General features: G+C 39.2%; 1 protein-coding gene across 10 annotated transcripts in view; it reads right to left on the bottom strand.

The window, feature by feature from the left end:
- Positions 1-15,424, bottom strand: part of LOC120902280 (ankyrin-3) — a 51,892-nt gene that overhangs the window by 33,920 nt on the left and 2,548 nt on the right. The gene's annotated exons all lie outside the window — the stretch shown is intronic.

The raw sequence follows: 15,424 nt of genomic DNA, 5'->3' as shown, positions 1-15,424 counted from the left end.
AGATAAATATTACAGATGTTGTATAATATCTTTAAACTACTAGAAATATTAATTATTTTGTTAACATCAATATTGATACAGTATTATTGATATCTATCCATTAAATCATAAATATATTATATTCTATGTTCAAGAAGCTACATTTACAATAACACTCGTTCAAAAATACTAAACTTTATGCTTAGTAATAGGTATACGTAGCGTTTGTATGCGAAAATCTGAATTTCTTTTAAACGTCATTCATATGATGATGGTGCAGAGACTTAAACTTTTATTTCTGAAATGCTAATTTTATACGTGAGCCAGCTATCTCACCTTACCATTCAAATATTTGACATTAATTCAGGCGCTATTTTTAATTACAACGCATGAAATGAGACCTTTGTGATGAAAAATGAATAAAAATATGGTATCCCAGGCAATAGATTTGAAATGGTTATTAATTGCTGAATTGATACTGTATATGTTGAATGGTAGGTAAGAATAATGTTCTACGTAAGACATATATAAAAAACCGGAATGGCAAAAAAGCTTGTTATAGATAGCAGATAGAGCACCGTTCAAGTTCAAATGATAAAGCAAGAGATAATTAGAACGGTTGCTGACGTCAAAAACAACCTGTGACAGTGTATACAAGAAATTTCCGGTAAACATAAAATATCCAAAGTGAGGCGCCTCTGTACTTCGGTAAAGATACACTGCCATTGCTCTTTTATTCCTTCCGTTTTCTGTAAGATGTTATGAAGAGTAACTGAGCCGACTACTGCACCGCAGCGCTTTGCGATACATACACACTCAATAGCGTTCAATTACCGCTCCCTAGCAGTAAATGATACAGCCGAGAATAGAGTGAGCATAGCAGGTTGCACGTTGCGACACACGAACAGCGTGAGGAGGGTGTTCGTGTTTTAATTGAAAAGGGTATTCCACTTAATTAACTCACACGCACACATACACTAGCATCGTCAGTGATGACGCATCACAGAGTAGCAGCATTTGTTTTATCGCACATGGTACATGTTGCTTTAGTTCGTTTCACTTTCCTTTCAAACACTTCCTTACCATGTTAAAATGTTATCTGCCCGAAATTCGGCCGGGCCGTTCCTTTAAAAAAATGATCTAACGAGCTTATTTGATTAATAGGACCAACTATTTAAAACGATTGATAATTAACTAGATAACTGATATAATAATTTTACTAACTCATTCATGACAATACCTCCACATGGTAGAATTATAATTCTTCATAACCGTCATCGTTAACCAATTTGTCATTAAAAAAAGGATTTAAAATCACGATCACCACAGATATTGTTTTACTATTGACGCAAAACATTATTTCCCAACACTTTGCATACTATCATGTCACCCAAAATGATCATAACAAAGCTACACATGCACACTGGTAGACAGTAAAGCATACATATTTACGCAAAACAACTTCCCGCAACATATGCAATTGGCTTAAAGATCGTGCGAAAGCGCGTTTCAATCGTTGCAGCCATACTTTGCAACATTCTCCCGCGGCTGCGTTTACGTGTTTGTGTGAACCGTCTCGCTGAAAGCCCGAAGGGTCCACACCTTCATCACGCCCCTATTGAAGCTAGACCGCAACAGCTTTGTTTACACTCGAACTTTCGGTTGGAAACGATTTGTGTTTCTCACTGTATTTCCTAGCTCATTACGTCAGGCGGCCGAGGACGGTTAGGCTGGGAAAATATGTGTTCACATTCAGATTGAAACCAAATGCAAAGCACATTGGTATAACCTCCGCACTGCTCAACCTGCCTGGACCACCCGTCTCAGTGGTTGGTATTTCCTTCCGACATCCGCTCGATCGGACGATGATACCCACTTCAATCGTGGGGGTCGGTACGCCGACGAGGTATTGGGTGGGTGACCCGGCGCGTGGAATAAATAAACAACGTTTTAAAATTTAAAATTAGTACCAGCTGTTGAGTATTCGGCAGAGCGAGTGAGTGAAGCTGTGATGCCAGACATCGTGCGATCGGAGAACAAACTGAAGCCCTGCGTATCACATCCAATAACAACTCCGAAAACGCAATGCCTAAAACCAACCTCAAAATCTGTTTTTGCAAGCAATCGCTCTCACTTCTCGGAATCGAATTTGATGTTTCGACAAGCACGGATCACCATATCTCGATTGGACCTCCTCTCTTCTCTACCTACTATAATGTTTCACATATGTAAATATGCGATGGATGTCGAAGTTTATCGTGTGTTAAATAGAAAACGCAAAAACGATGGTCCGCAGGTCGCTGGACTAAAATCTCCAATGACACCTAAGAAGAAAAGTCCACGTCGTTTCGTTAGACGCATAATGTATGCACACAGGAAATGGCAAATGTTGCCGGGGCGCAGAGGGTGACAACACAACAGTTAAATGTTCAACGGGTCGTCCACCTTAAATGAGCATGCCGGATAAACGCTGTACCGTTAGGTAACAGTTGCGTATCATGGTTGTTGGAGTTTTACATTTGATTCCATCCATGAATATCCGAAAAGCCTCTTCCCTGTTGCGTATTACACAGCGTGCATCGAGAGTCGTAAAATAACAATTACGGAAAGTGACGCCCGGTTTGCACAAGCAAACATGGACATGTTAAACCAATGATTTATTTTTACACTGTTTTAACAAAGTATATTATCCGTATTATATTTGAGTGAGTCCTTTTGCTTGATTATTTGCACATACAGCTTGTAACTTGCATACTATTCCACAAACTTTTTCATTTTACTTCATCACTACACATCATCATACGCATTAGCTTCATGCATTCCAAATGCATGTTTGGTTGTTGACAGATTACCGCGCAACGCACGTGATCATGCCGGTTCCGTGTCGTTGGCCACAGCGGAAAGCACATTAAAAGCATTCCTTTTTTGTGTAGATAGTGCATGGCAGCTATTGTTTTCTGCTCGATTTGATCATGACTATAAACACAGCACGAATTGTGGAAAAATATCTACAGATGAAGCCATCAGTGTACGTTGATGCTTGGTACTGCCCATAACAACAACCCAAGCGTGTAGCACCGCCATTGTTTGTTTGCGTTGGGTTTTGTCAAATTCATTGCCACTGAATCCGTCGCTTAACCGCCGTACGGAACAAGTTACACCTTTGGACGGATGCACCATACAGAAAGCTGGGATCTGATCGATGTACAGATATTGTGATACCCGTACAGTACACTGCTGTTGAAGCTAACTACGTATTATTGGCCCATTTCGGACTCGAATACAGAGTAAAAAGTCCACACCGGTCTAAGACGCCATCACCTGGATGGCGCCTTTCGAGCGTTCAGAAAAAAGGGAAATATACCGTTAGCTAATTGTTGTGTCTGCCATAAATAGCTTGAACGAAGAAGAAAGTTCAGACACCATCGCCGCGGAAGGTAGCCAAAGGCTTTCGAAACAATTATAGAGCGACGGTCGAGGGTTGGTACGAGTAACCCCTTTTTTGGCAGATAAATGGCATCGGATCTTCGATCACTCTGCAGTACCCATATAGACAACTTGCTAGGGAAAACGTTAACAACTACACAAACAGCTTCAGTGACATCGTGCATTCCGGTGATTATTTTTAGGTTCGCTTTCCTGTGCAACGTTTTGTGCGCCGATTGAAGGAAATCGATTGTCTCAATTCGTTAGTAGAGCAAGATACGTTAACCCATCATTACAGTGTAGATCCGTTGGAGACCAAATCACGCTCATTCTATGGTTACAAACAAGCGATTTCTAAAATCTATGCTACTTTTCCGCAGTTAGCTACTTAAAAATAAACAAATTTACTTAGCCTAAGATTTTGAAATTCTCTTGGGATATTTTAACTAGGAATCATTCTCAAAAAACTGATGGTAGTGGTATGTGGCTACAGACAAACGCCACGGTAATTACACATTTCTCTGGGGACTATCCCGATCCACTTACAGATCACGACAAAAAATAAAGACAGCTTGAACCTGAACTGAGATTGCGTATCAAAAAGTCCCCTCGAAACCCTTTTTTTAAAATAAAATTCTTTTTTAGAACGATACGTTGTACGCAAACTAAGCAAATATAATTGATCATGCGAATTTAATTTATTAGATTAATCTTCAAATCTTGCAACCTTTATAGCTTAACATTGGTTGTCTCGAACCACCTGAATTGAGTAAAATATAGTTAAAGTATAGTATAGAGTTAAATAAAGAAATTCGTTTTCTTTATTGTGTTGTGTACCGAATGATCTTGGAATTTTAAATTTACTGCGCGATGTGGCACAATAAGTTTACGGTTTTATTTACGTTACCGGTGTTTCGCCGACATTTCACGAAAATATGGTCGGTAGGTAAGTTTACTTTTCTCCCCGCACATATTCGTGTGCAAGGTACCCGCGTGAAGGGTGACGTTTTAAAAATGTATCCAGCGTTACTGCAGGAAACAAGCCAAATCCAATAGGTGCGAAGATTTGCCATTCCGTCAGAGTCCAAATTTAAACAGGTTTGTACTGTGTTTTTGTTGTTGTAATTTTGTTTGCGTTTTTTTACGAATCCAGCGCGTCTTGGTACGGCTTGCAAAGACCGCCAACGATGTTAGTGTGCGCGTTTTTACCACGCCGACAATTTCGTTCGCAGTCTATTTAAAACTGTTTAAACTCTTCCATCGAATCGGGCAATATGGACAAAAAAAAAAGATTACTTCCATACTGAGACTCGGGACTGACGAGGGGAAACTGCGAACGCTACTCTTCATTCCTCAGTATGAGCTCACTGTATGAACGCAGTAACACAAGAATCGACCACTTTGACAGATTGATGGCTGCTGTGGGTGGCTGTTTAGTTGGTTGAAAGTAGCGAGATAGTTGAGTGTGGCTACGAAACGTTGTGGACGTTCGTTCCCTGTATACACACCACTACCTTTCAACTACCCTTACACCAGCAGCTTGTTGCATGTTCCGGTGCCGCGGAAACAATCACTGGCGCTGCCTGGACAAAGCCAGACAACCAAAGGGAAAGCACCGTTTCGGTCGGCAAATAAAATTGAACCACCAGTTTGCGTTGGGGGTTCCATTGCCTCGACAACTCACTGCTTCCTCCCTATTCCGATGATGCTAGTTTTGCCCCCAATGGGCTACTAATCTGGGGAACTACCTTTCACCGGGAGGGATCTCCGTTCCGTACAAACTCTCTTCCACAACACAAATGTAGCAGTAACGACTGTAGAGTACAGCTCAACTGCCAAGATCCCAGAGTACGTGTGTGTGGGCGGTTCATGAAGCAACTGCAGTCAGAGAAATAGGGGTCCCTCACACAAAAAGGGCACTTTTTTGATGATGAGATTTATCGCCGTTGCTGATCACGATGTTTGGAGATAGCCAGTTTCGCAGCCACTTTCGTTACCGCGGATGCACATTTTCGTTGCATCGCTGGCGCTGGCATCTTGTCAGGCATGTCGAAATTTATTTCTCCAATGCAGCACAACTACACATACACATTAATCCCTTGCGGAAAGGACCGAACAGTTTTGTACCTTTGTTTTTTTCTTTCTTCGAAGTCTTCCATCGGAGCGTGGTATGAGTCCATTCACTCTCACTCACTACACCTCTTTTGACCCAAATCTCCACTCCAGCCTGCGTTAATTTTGATCATAATCATTTATTGAATCTTTTATTTTTCCTCATCCGGCACGAGAAACTTTCACTACGGCTATATCGCACAGACACTTTCGGTTTGTCTTTGTTTCGAGATGGTTTTCATTATTTTAACCAATCTGAAACCAAAGGGTCATGATTTTTGAACCGTCACGGTTTTTTAGTTTTGTTTTCCAACAAAATATTGTCTTTGTTACAGTTTTAATTGAAATCATAGAATCCAGATTTTGAGTGATCATTTTATCCCCGTCGTTCACTACATTAAACGCCACGTGAGCAGCAAACAAAGTTATATTACTCGCTCCGTTGACAAAGTGGAGCTATATCAGCTTAATGCATCTTTAATGCTTTCTCTACCCACCCTACACGATCATTGCTTCCTGACAGTCATTGCTGGCCAACAACCTGACGAATGCCTCGCACATTAACAAACGACTGAAACGACGACCTTTCAACAATTGACAAAAGCCACACTAGAATGCGTTTCCCAACTTTAACAGCCTCTGTATGCTGGCTCTCGATCTTCGTTCAAGGCAGCCAAAACCTGAGCGACGAATCATTCGAATCTCGCCGCGCGTATAGCAGTTAGAAAAGGCAAGAGTTATTTTCCTTCGACCTTTGTTTCGAATCGTTGATTCCGATGTGACTAGAGATTATTTTTGGATGCAACAGTGAGAATACGCTAGAAAAAAAACCCTCAAAGCAAAGGATGACCTAAAAAATTCCTCAACCCGGAGGAGCGTTTGCCGGGTGTGAAACGGTTGTACAGTGTTCCAGACTCGTTATCCCTACATCACCTACCAGCGGGCCGCAGTAACCTGGTACACGTTCATGCACAGATGATTTATCTGTTTCTTGGAGACGGTTTAATTTGTCTTCTCTTTTTGGCAAAGACAAATTTGCTACTGTCAGCGTAACAAGCATAACCATCACTCCGGAAAAGATTATTTTTAGATGTGCATGAGACGTGCCTAAACTAGGCCTTCGTGTGCTGGTTTCTCCAAACAATAATAAACTACTTTTACAACTGTACTACAAACTAACGTATAGTGTATATTCTGCACTTTTGGTTAACATTTTTAGTTGTTCTTGGCGATCAGACAAAAATTATGTTTAAATAACTTTTTTGATTATAGTTAACAACTACAATTATGATCATACAATGAAATATGTAAATCATTGATACAAAGACCGTCACGGTTGACTATTCTAGTCAAAACAAAATAGCGTTCTAGAATCTAATAACGAAAAGTCTAGTCACGATCGTGCTATCGATCTGATTGCTGCAGTGCAATTCACTTTAATAAATAGAAATGCTCATTTACGAAATTGCTGCATCACGTTCTCATACTTTCTTTTTGCCAATTTTCTTTCAAAACGAACAATCTCGACCAATCGGAAATATTGAAGTGGAATAAATGTTTTTGAAATGTATCCTACCCATTCCGTGTCCAATCTCTGTTACCATCCACTTTTAGACCGATCCCCACATAGATCAGTTTCAGTCGAAAAGGGGAGAAATTTTAACTGATCGGTCGCAACATCCACACCGAGCAAATCGGTCATTAACAGCTTATGCACAGCTGACTGAAATTTGCATGCCAATTGTTTTCTTTAATGTGTGCAAACCAAAATAGGAGCAAGTAGAAGATCACACATAATTGTTGATGAAATTTTTTTGTGTTATCGCCTCTCATAGTTTCGCCAATTTTTTCTATTTACTGCATGCATGACATCCTTCTTTGGATTTTGGCAAAAAAGCTATACTTTTGTCATTATTTCCTTAGTTTTGTTTCGTTTTATTTTATTTTTATACACATTTGAGCCTTCCACCCAGGTCGCAAATACAGGCAAGAATCTGATAATTTCAGTTCCTTGAGTTTATCGACCGTTTAGTGGCGATAATAGTTATCATAGTACTAGAAAAGGGAAAAATGAAAAAAAAACCCTCAACAAACACACAACTGGCTAGGGGGGATGAAATTGTTGAGCGTGAAAATAGCGAACCAGTATAGCAACAAGCGTGCGAACAGATAGCTTGTCTGCAAACCTGCAAAGCCCATATGAATATGGAGGTCAAACTGACCATCGATGGCTGCCTTTTTCCACCATGAGCACAGTTTTCTCCGAAAGATTAACATGCCTTACTGTTCAGTGCTTGAGCGATTCCACAGAAATGACAGGTCAAGATCAAAAAGAGAAACAAAATTTCTTTTCAATTTCACTTGACTTCCTCTTTACGCAGTTACTGGGCTTTTCCACCGGCATTATGCCGTGATTTATGCTGCTTAGCACGGTCGTCTATTTATTGATGCGGTTTCTGCTAAGTATACCTCGGGCATAAAATCGTAAAATTCAATGAGTTTTGATAAATAATGAAGGAAACCAAAATGAATTCCGTATTCATTGATCCGCACGAAAGTATGAAACCGTTGTTAGACGCATAAAACAGGCGAATCAAGAAGTGGTGAGCTTCTATGAACAGACAAGTTCAGCGATGAGTGAGGCACCGACAGCAAGTGTTTTGTACATTCCTCGTATTAAGTTTTGTTAGGTTTTTTTTATTTACACATCGCTGCAAAAAAAAGTATAACAAATGGAAATCAACATAAAAAACGATTAAGTTAAGATTATTGAATAACTCATCACTTATTCAACTTATATTTTGAACTATTGTATTTCAAATTATTTTGTGCTTCAACGATTAAGAGTAATTCAATAAAATATGGAACATCCGTGAAATAATAAGTATTATATATAATTGATATGTGAGATACTCATATTATATTTTTCTTAGAAAAATCGTTTGTAACGATCATTATAGTATAACAACTAAGAAGAAAATATATAACTTAGCAAATGTTTTGTAAATAAATAAAAAATACAAGTAAACTATAAAGAAAATTGACAAAACAGACTGACAAAGTTAAGGCCAACTAACATGACAAAAAACATGAACAAACAATTTCATGCAAGGTATTGCATAATGTTGCAATCAACGTTTTATTCATAGAATATATTTTCTGTACCTATACATCATCTTTGTTTCAAAATGCAATACGAACTAAGACTGATAGATCTTGTATATACAACATCTTTCACGAGATTAGCACTTAAGTGCCAAACACCAAAAACACAGCTCTCCGATTAACACCTTTTGTTGCGTAAATTGCACTATTGATTTCTTGAGTACAAAAATCCAAACAAAAAACAAATCCAAATTCAACACATTGTATATCTGACAAAATTAGTGAGAAAAAAATGCGACTATATGGGGATTTTTATTCCAGTTTGATATTTTTCCAAACAGATTCAACTTAATTTTGGAGTTTGCAAATGTTTTACTCTCTATTACTTTTAATAATATAAATAGAAATTGGAAAACAAATCAACCAGTAGTCGCATACGTATTTTTAGTCTGCGCTCATGTTCCTGAACATTCAACCATCAAGGGTCATAAATCAATAAAAGATACGGCCGGCCTCCTTTCGTGTCACGCGAGCAACGACAAAATCCGTGCTAAGCGCGAATGACGAGCCTAGCCGAAGTCGCATTTCCAAATGAAAAAAAAATCTTTACACGCTGCACCAACAGAACACTGAACCTTTCTTTCGATTGGGTAATAAAATAGCCCCACTCTACAATTACCTTAATTGGCTACGGACAAAAACAGTAACGTCAATCGAATACGACTCAGATGCAAGTAGTCAGGACGTCCGCTGCATTTTGTTGGTCCCTTCAACCACTAGGGACGGAATATAGGGCTAGTTAAACTCGTCTTTAACTGTTGACTTGACGTCCCACGCGTGCAACAGGATATGGGTTGAATTATGTTCAGAAAATACATTGTGAAACGACTTTAAAATCGCTGCTGAAATATGAATCATTCCTATAGCTATTCCTATTATTTGCCAGAAGAAACAGGCCCAACGTGTACTTTAGGAATACTTAAACTGATATAAATTTAATATCTTTAGCCCAATAGCTTCTGCAGCTTGTTTTTGCCCATCAGACTAGAACCTTGAAAAGGCGAGTTGCGAAGGTACGAAAGTTTCGTTTTATGTTTAATTACTTTTGCCCCACGGTGTTTTGCATCTTAACCACTGCAGCTGTTGATAGTAAGAGTCTGGCGGCTTTTATTACTCGCACCGTAACATATATTTGTATCTGCTTTTTTGTTTCAAAAACTTTTCCATCCTCCATAACACAGAATATGAGGGACATTTGTCTGTCGGTCGTGACCAATTTGACTCTTAAGCTCTTAAGTATGTTATGCGATTTTGCTGCACTAAAGCGATAATCGAAGTAATATGCACAGCCAATGCGGTAAATACAACAATTGAAGCTCGCATAGCATACGGTCAAACCGGTACGCCTTGTCGCCACCATAAACCATTCGCGCTCACCGTTTGCCCTTGTCCTATACTGCTCGTTATGGTGAGCATTCAAATAAACCTTTGCGTGTGTTCCCGAGTCCAATCTTGCAGTGGTTTTTTGCAAGCAGCGATGATAAGATAGCAACGTTTTCTTAAGCCCTTGCATGAGCGATAATATTTACAAGTGGAATTGAATTGTTCGTAGGTTAGATTGACAGCTAAATGTAAAGTTTTATCTACTTCGTACTTCGGTGGGCTACGTTTCACTTGGCAAGTTCCTTTTGCAGAAGCATATTTCATATATTTATAATGCCTTACAACAATGTTTCTAGTTTTATAAATCAATGAGCATTGTAAAGTATTATGTTGTCCTATAAATAAAAACAACTATAAATATCAATCTGTCACAAGAGTGTATGATAGCCCAAAATTAAAATTTTATCAAAACACTGCAATAATACATGACGCATTTTGCAGTGTCAGTTTTTTCATAGATAGCCAAGATAAATCGATACGTTTATGATCCGCGTCGACCCGACCCAGAGTACGGGTCATAGCAAATTTGCCACCCATTATCGATTGACACGACAGGGTCATACTCGGGGTGCTGGTGAAAAGTGCGATTCAGAACCGCCCTTTCACGGGCGGATTGTGCATTGCGTAATCAACTCACTATCGTTCCCAGGTCCAATAAGCACAAAACGGCACACGCAAACGCAACACGAGCTATCGATTGATGTGAAGGTTGTTGCCTGGTGCTGAGCACTTCGCTTTTCTTCTTTTTTTTTTTCCTCTTCACCATCAACCCGGTCCGGTGGTGACCGAATGATAAGGAAAGCATCATCTCGAATCTCGTACTACTGTGGCGGGACGGAACCGGTTCCAAGTCGGCCAGTACCTCCTTTTTTGGAATGACTGAATAAAATGAGGCAAAAGTAAGCGGTGATATAAAATGGCCAGAAAATGGTCGTATGATGGTCGCTCCGAGGAAAGTAACGAAAATGAAATAAAATAACGTAACATACAAAACAAGGAAAAAAATGCTCCAAGGCGAACGGGAAAGAAATCACCTCTTGCCGTGGACTCGCGGTCGCAGTGATTTAATGTCTTCCCTTTTTTTCTCCAAGCCACCAAACCACTTCAACTACGAGACGGGAACGAAACGCTGATCCAAAGTTTTCGTTCGCGATGAGCCTGGCTGTTACGAGTTGCGGGGTAAATGTTTGAGGGGTCGTCTTGAAACGGGTTTTAATTCTAATTCTCCTTCTGACCGACAGTCGAATGACGCGTTTGCTTTCATTTGCTGATGACGTTTGTTTTGTGGTTTGTAATGTACATGGTGTGGTATATTATTAAGCGGAAATTTGCATCACGCATCTTAGCATTACCGCACAAATCTCAAAATAATGAGAAGATTAGCTAAAGAAGTTAAACAACAAAAAACGCCTTTTCCGACAACAAGTATTTCATTCAATCCCAATATGTGTAGTGCAATCAAAATGGCGTACCATTCATCACAACGTTTTGAGCACAATCTAAATACTTGAAATTATGGATGAATCAAAGCGAGGAGTACTTTCCACTATAAAAACCTGATTCTGATCAATATCTCAATCGGTTAACATCCCACGTTATCCTTTTTCGCCTAAGCATATATTTTGTATTTTAAATTTAATTTTAATTTTGGCAAAATTAGAATCAAATTTAAAAACAAACAATATGCTTAAGCGAACAAGGACAGCTAAGATTCTTTTTGATTTGATTCCGATTTCTGATTTTTTTTTTCGAAAATAGAACATATGCGTATTTTTTATCGAGCATTCATTGTTGCACGATTCAAATATGTAATTTAGGTCAAACATTTCTTCTATACAAAGGCCAAAAACCCTGGTTATTCGTAAAATCGAAATAAAGTAAAAGGAAAATTTAGATCTAATGTTAAAAAAGTGCATATTCTCAACTAGAAATAGTGAAAAAATACTAAGAGTTCGAGCAATGTAACAACCAAACAAACATTCCGTCTTTTTGAGGTTTCAACTACACTCGTCCGTCCGCCCGAAAGGCGAAAGTGGTTTGTAATTATAGTTTTATGTCCAACACATCACAACCGCCCAGCTATTAACGCTTGTATGAGCAGACCAAACAATGATTTCATCTAAACTAACTAGTACTGTGTAGCTGCAATGCGTTTCTCATTTAGTCCTATTTTACGGTTGTTAGATAACCTTTGGTTTGTTTCAGTTTCAGTTGAATCTGTTCTCAAAACAAGCCGCACACAATTCCTTACTAATATACACACATTAAATAATACGAACAATATGAAAAAGAAGCTCAGTAAACTTGAGTTGAGTACTGAGTTGAGTTTAACTCAGTAAACTGAGGTCAAATTTAAACAAGCTTTGGATAGTGCTAATGACACTACTAGGCGTTACAGATTTCTTAGCATCTCGATGCATAATAATATATACAAAGAGTAAACTTTGTTTTTAAAGCTGGCATTTAACTTTCTTTTTCACACAGATTTGATAATTTTTGCTCAAAAGTGTCAGGTGTCAAAAGCGTCATATCAAAGAAATTAAAATTTATCAATAGGTACTACTGCATTGTATACAATGCCGACCGACAACATCAATCGTCTTGGTCAAATTCCCGGCAGCACCACATAATCAACGCCATCAATATCCGCTCCTAGCTAATGTTGAAGAGCAGCGAACCATCACGATAACAAGCAAAGAGTATACCATCATCAGAGGTGATGACGTTTCGCTGAAGACGATCGTGATGAGCAGGACGCAATAAAGTGGTATTAATAGACTCAACTGTGCAAAATTCTAACGTTCTCTTGAAAATGGTCGTTAGCCTCAAGGGCATACTTCCTTCCTGAACGGTATGCTTTGTAGCAGAAACCTGCTAAATTGAAGTTCATGTTAGTTGAGCCTCAAAAACAGCCCAAATGACACGAAAACGCTTCAAATCACTGCAGGAAAGAAAAAAGATGTGACAAGCGCTGTACAGCATGATTTTGGCTCTTGAGAGTGCAATTTTGAAGGAGATTCATTCAAATGCTCCACGGCATTTCCGCCATTAAATGTAGCTAAACTAATGAACATCATTCTACTACGATGCTGCCGCAGAAGATGGCATTTGAATAAACTTGGCGAAAACTACGAGGCTTATACCCATTGTAAGACTTAACCTTCCTTAATTCACAGGCCGAACATATCACCACGTACAGCGTGCCCTTGAGAGCTATAGTGCACACTGAAGATGATTCCTATTGATGTTTATAAACATCTAGCGCGGCCTAGAAAACGGGTCACAGTTATATTACCGTTTCTATCAACCAATCGCTTCATTTGAATACCCAGCATCATTGTTGGCCAAAAAGTTAAACCACCACCATTGGGGTAGTTGCCGCTGCTGCTGTGAAGATATGTTTCAATTTAGAGTGCTTCCGCTCGATGCGATGACATAAGCGCGCCGTCTTCAGTGTCGAAGCTAACGACGAAAAATAAACATATTAATTCCGCTTGTTTCGTCGAAGATGCGCGACCATGCGGGAAGGATGCACTCTGTCTCATCAGTCAACCGTGAAAGAGCTCCAGCAGGGGATGTCTACTTCCCTGGTTGTAGCGAGTATCGGGTACCGCCGACGACGAATTGATACTTGCACAGATAAAATCGTTCCCCCTTTTTGCAAGATGATGAACGCAAACGAGGTCGTTTTGCTTCTTACTGCAATTTAAAGCGCTTTCAATTGTTGGGATCCCTGAAGAAATCGGATCCAACGTTGCCAGTAAAAGACCCGACCAACCCATAATTGGATGGGCCTTGCGATCAGCGGTATCAGCGACGACTGATATACCGCCAGTGTAAGATCCATTTCATTGTGGCATACAAATGGTCACCCATTAAGGATGATAGATTACGAGACCATTCTTACTAAATGAAGACATATCTGCTCACCTTTCAGCTAGCTAGGGTCATTGAGAGCGTGCAGGTACTCCCTTTTAAGTACTTTTTGTGGCTAGTGTTCATTAATGAACATGATTTCATTAAAGATTAACTTGCTGAAGGAGAACAACAAATTGGGATAGGCACTTTTACTTGTTGAATTCTGATCAATTTTTTTGGGCAATTCGTTCAACATAAATAATAACTAAACTTATTAAATAATAATAACAATTAATATATATCATCACCATTTTATTTTTATTTTTAGAATAAACATTCTTCAGTAAATAAGAAAATAATTAAAATTAGCCAACGGACCATACAGAGGATAAAACGCAAAATTGCAAAAATAAACATTTAAACATTTTAGTAAACTACGTTTAGCCACCAACGTTTTGAGAAACAGAAAATAAAACCATTCGCTTGAAGATATGGCAATTCACACTTGCCTTAGCTGAACGTCCCTAGTCCACAGTCTGAGATCAAATTCAACGATGACATCAGACACAATTTGGTGTGCCGGTATCGTCGTGTTTGCGCAAACCTACGTTGTTTCTATGCTTCGTTTGCTAGCGTCCCTCCTCACTGTGGTCTTTTCTCTTCTGATAATCTGCCCCAGGTTGACCGGATGAAAAAAGGGGGGAGCCATAAAAAAAGACAAGAAAGTTAAAACCACTAGGGTGGTTAAGAATGTGGATGCTATGAAACGACCAACTTTTGCTCGATTCAATTCAAAGCGAGAGAAGCGACTGCGAACAGCTCCGATGAGCATCGTTGGGATGACCTTGAAATATTCTCACCCAAATCGCGCAGTATGTAACGCAGGGAGTGTAGATAGATATTCGCAAGCTTGTGTGTGATCTCGAAAAAGGGGTTGCGCACATTGTGTGAAAAAATTGCCACTTTCCGTCTAATATGATTCAATTGTTTTTGGTAGCAACTTAATATTAATTTCTATAGACTAATTTATTTATTTAAAGGGGGTTAGCTTTTTGTCAACACTCTGGTGGTGAATGTGGTGTTCGTTAGGCCTTATCTCAATTGTTCCCACGAGTTCAAGCGCCATAAAAAAGAGCAGCGAACCTTTCTTAGTACGGGTGAAAAGGTTAGGTAAACATTCCACATGGTGTGCCGCATAATGTTTGTTTTGCTTCACAGTGCAAGCGAAGCGCTAAACGCGAGACAAATTTCATTGATAATGGTAAAGTCGACACGTACAGTTGCATGCTTCAATTGATAAGATTGTCGATGTAGCGATGCATCAAAGCATTTAAATATTTACCCACTCCCAAGGGCACAATCCAAACGAATCGAACAGTACGATTACTAACAAACTGTTAATGTACGTTTATGTAATCGATAATGTTGATAGTGGTTATCCGATGTTTTTACTTTACATATTTTGGTATGAATGAATTTATGAATTCATTCACGAAAGATT

Source organism: Anopheles arabiensis, chromosome 3 (assembly GCF_016920715.1).
Source record: "Anopheles arabiensis isolate DONGOLA chromosome 3, AaraD3, whole genome shotgun sequence".
NCBI classification, from domain to species: Eukaryota; Metazoa; Arthropoda; class Insecta; order Diptera; family Culicidae; genus Anopheles; species Anopheles arabiensis.
This window is presented reverse-complemented; position numbering and strand designations above follow the sequence as displayed.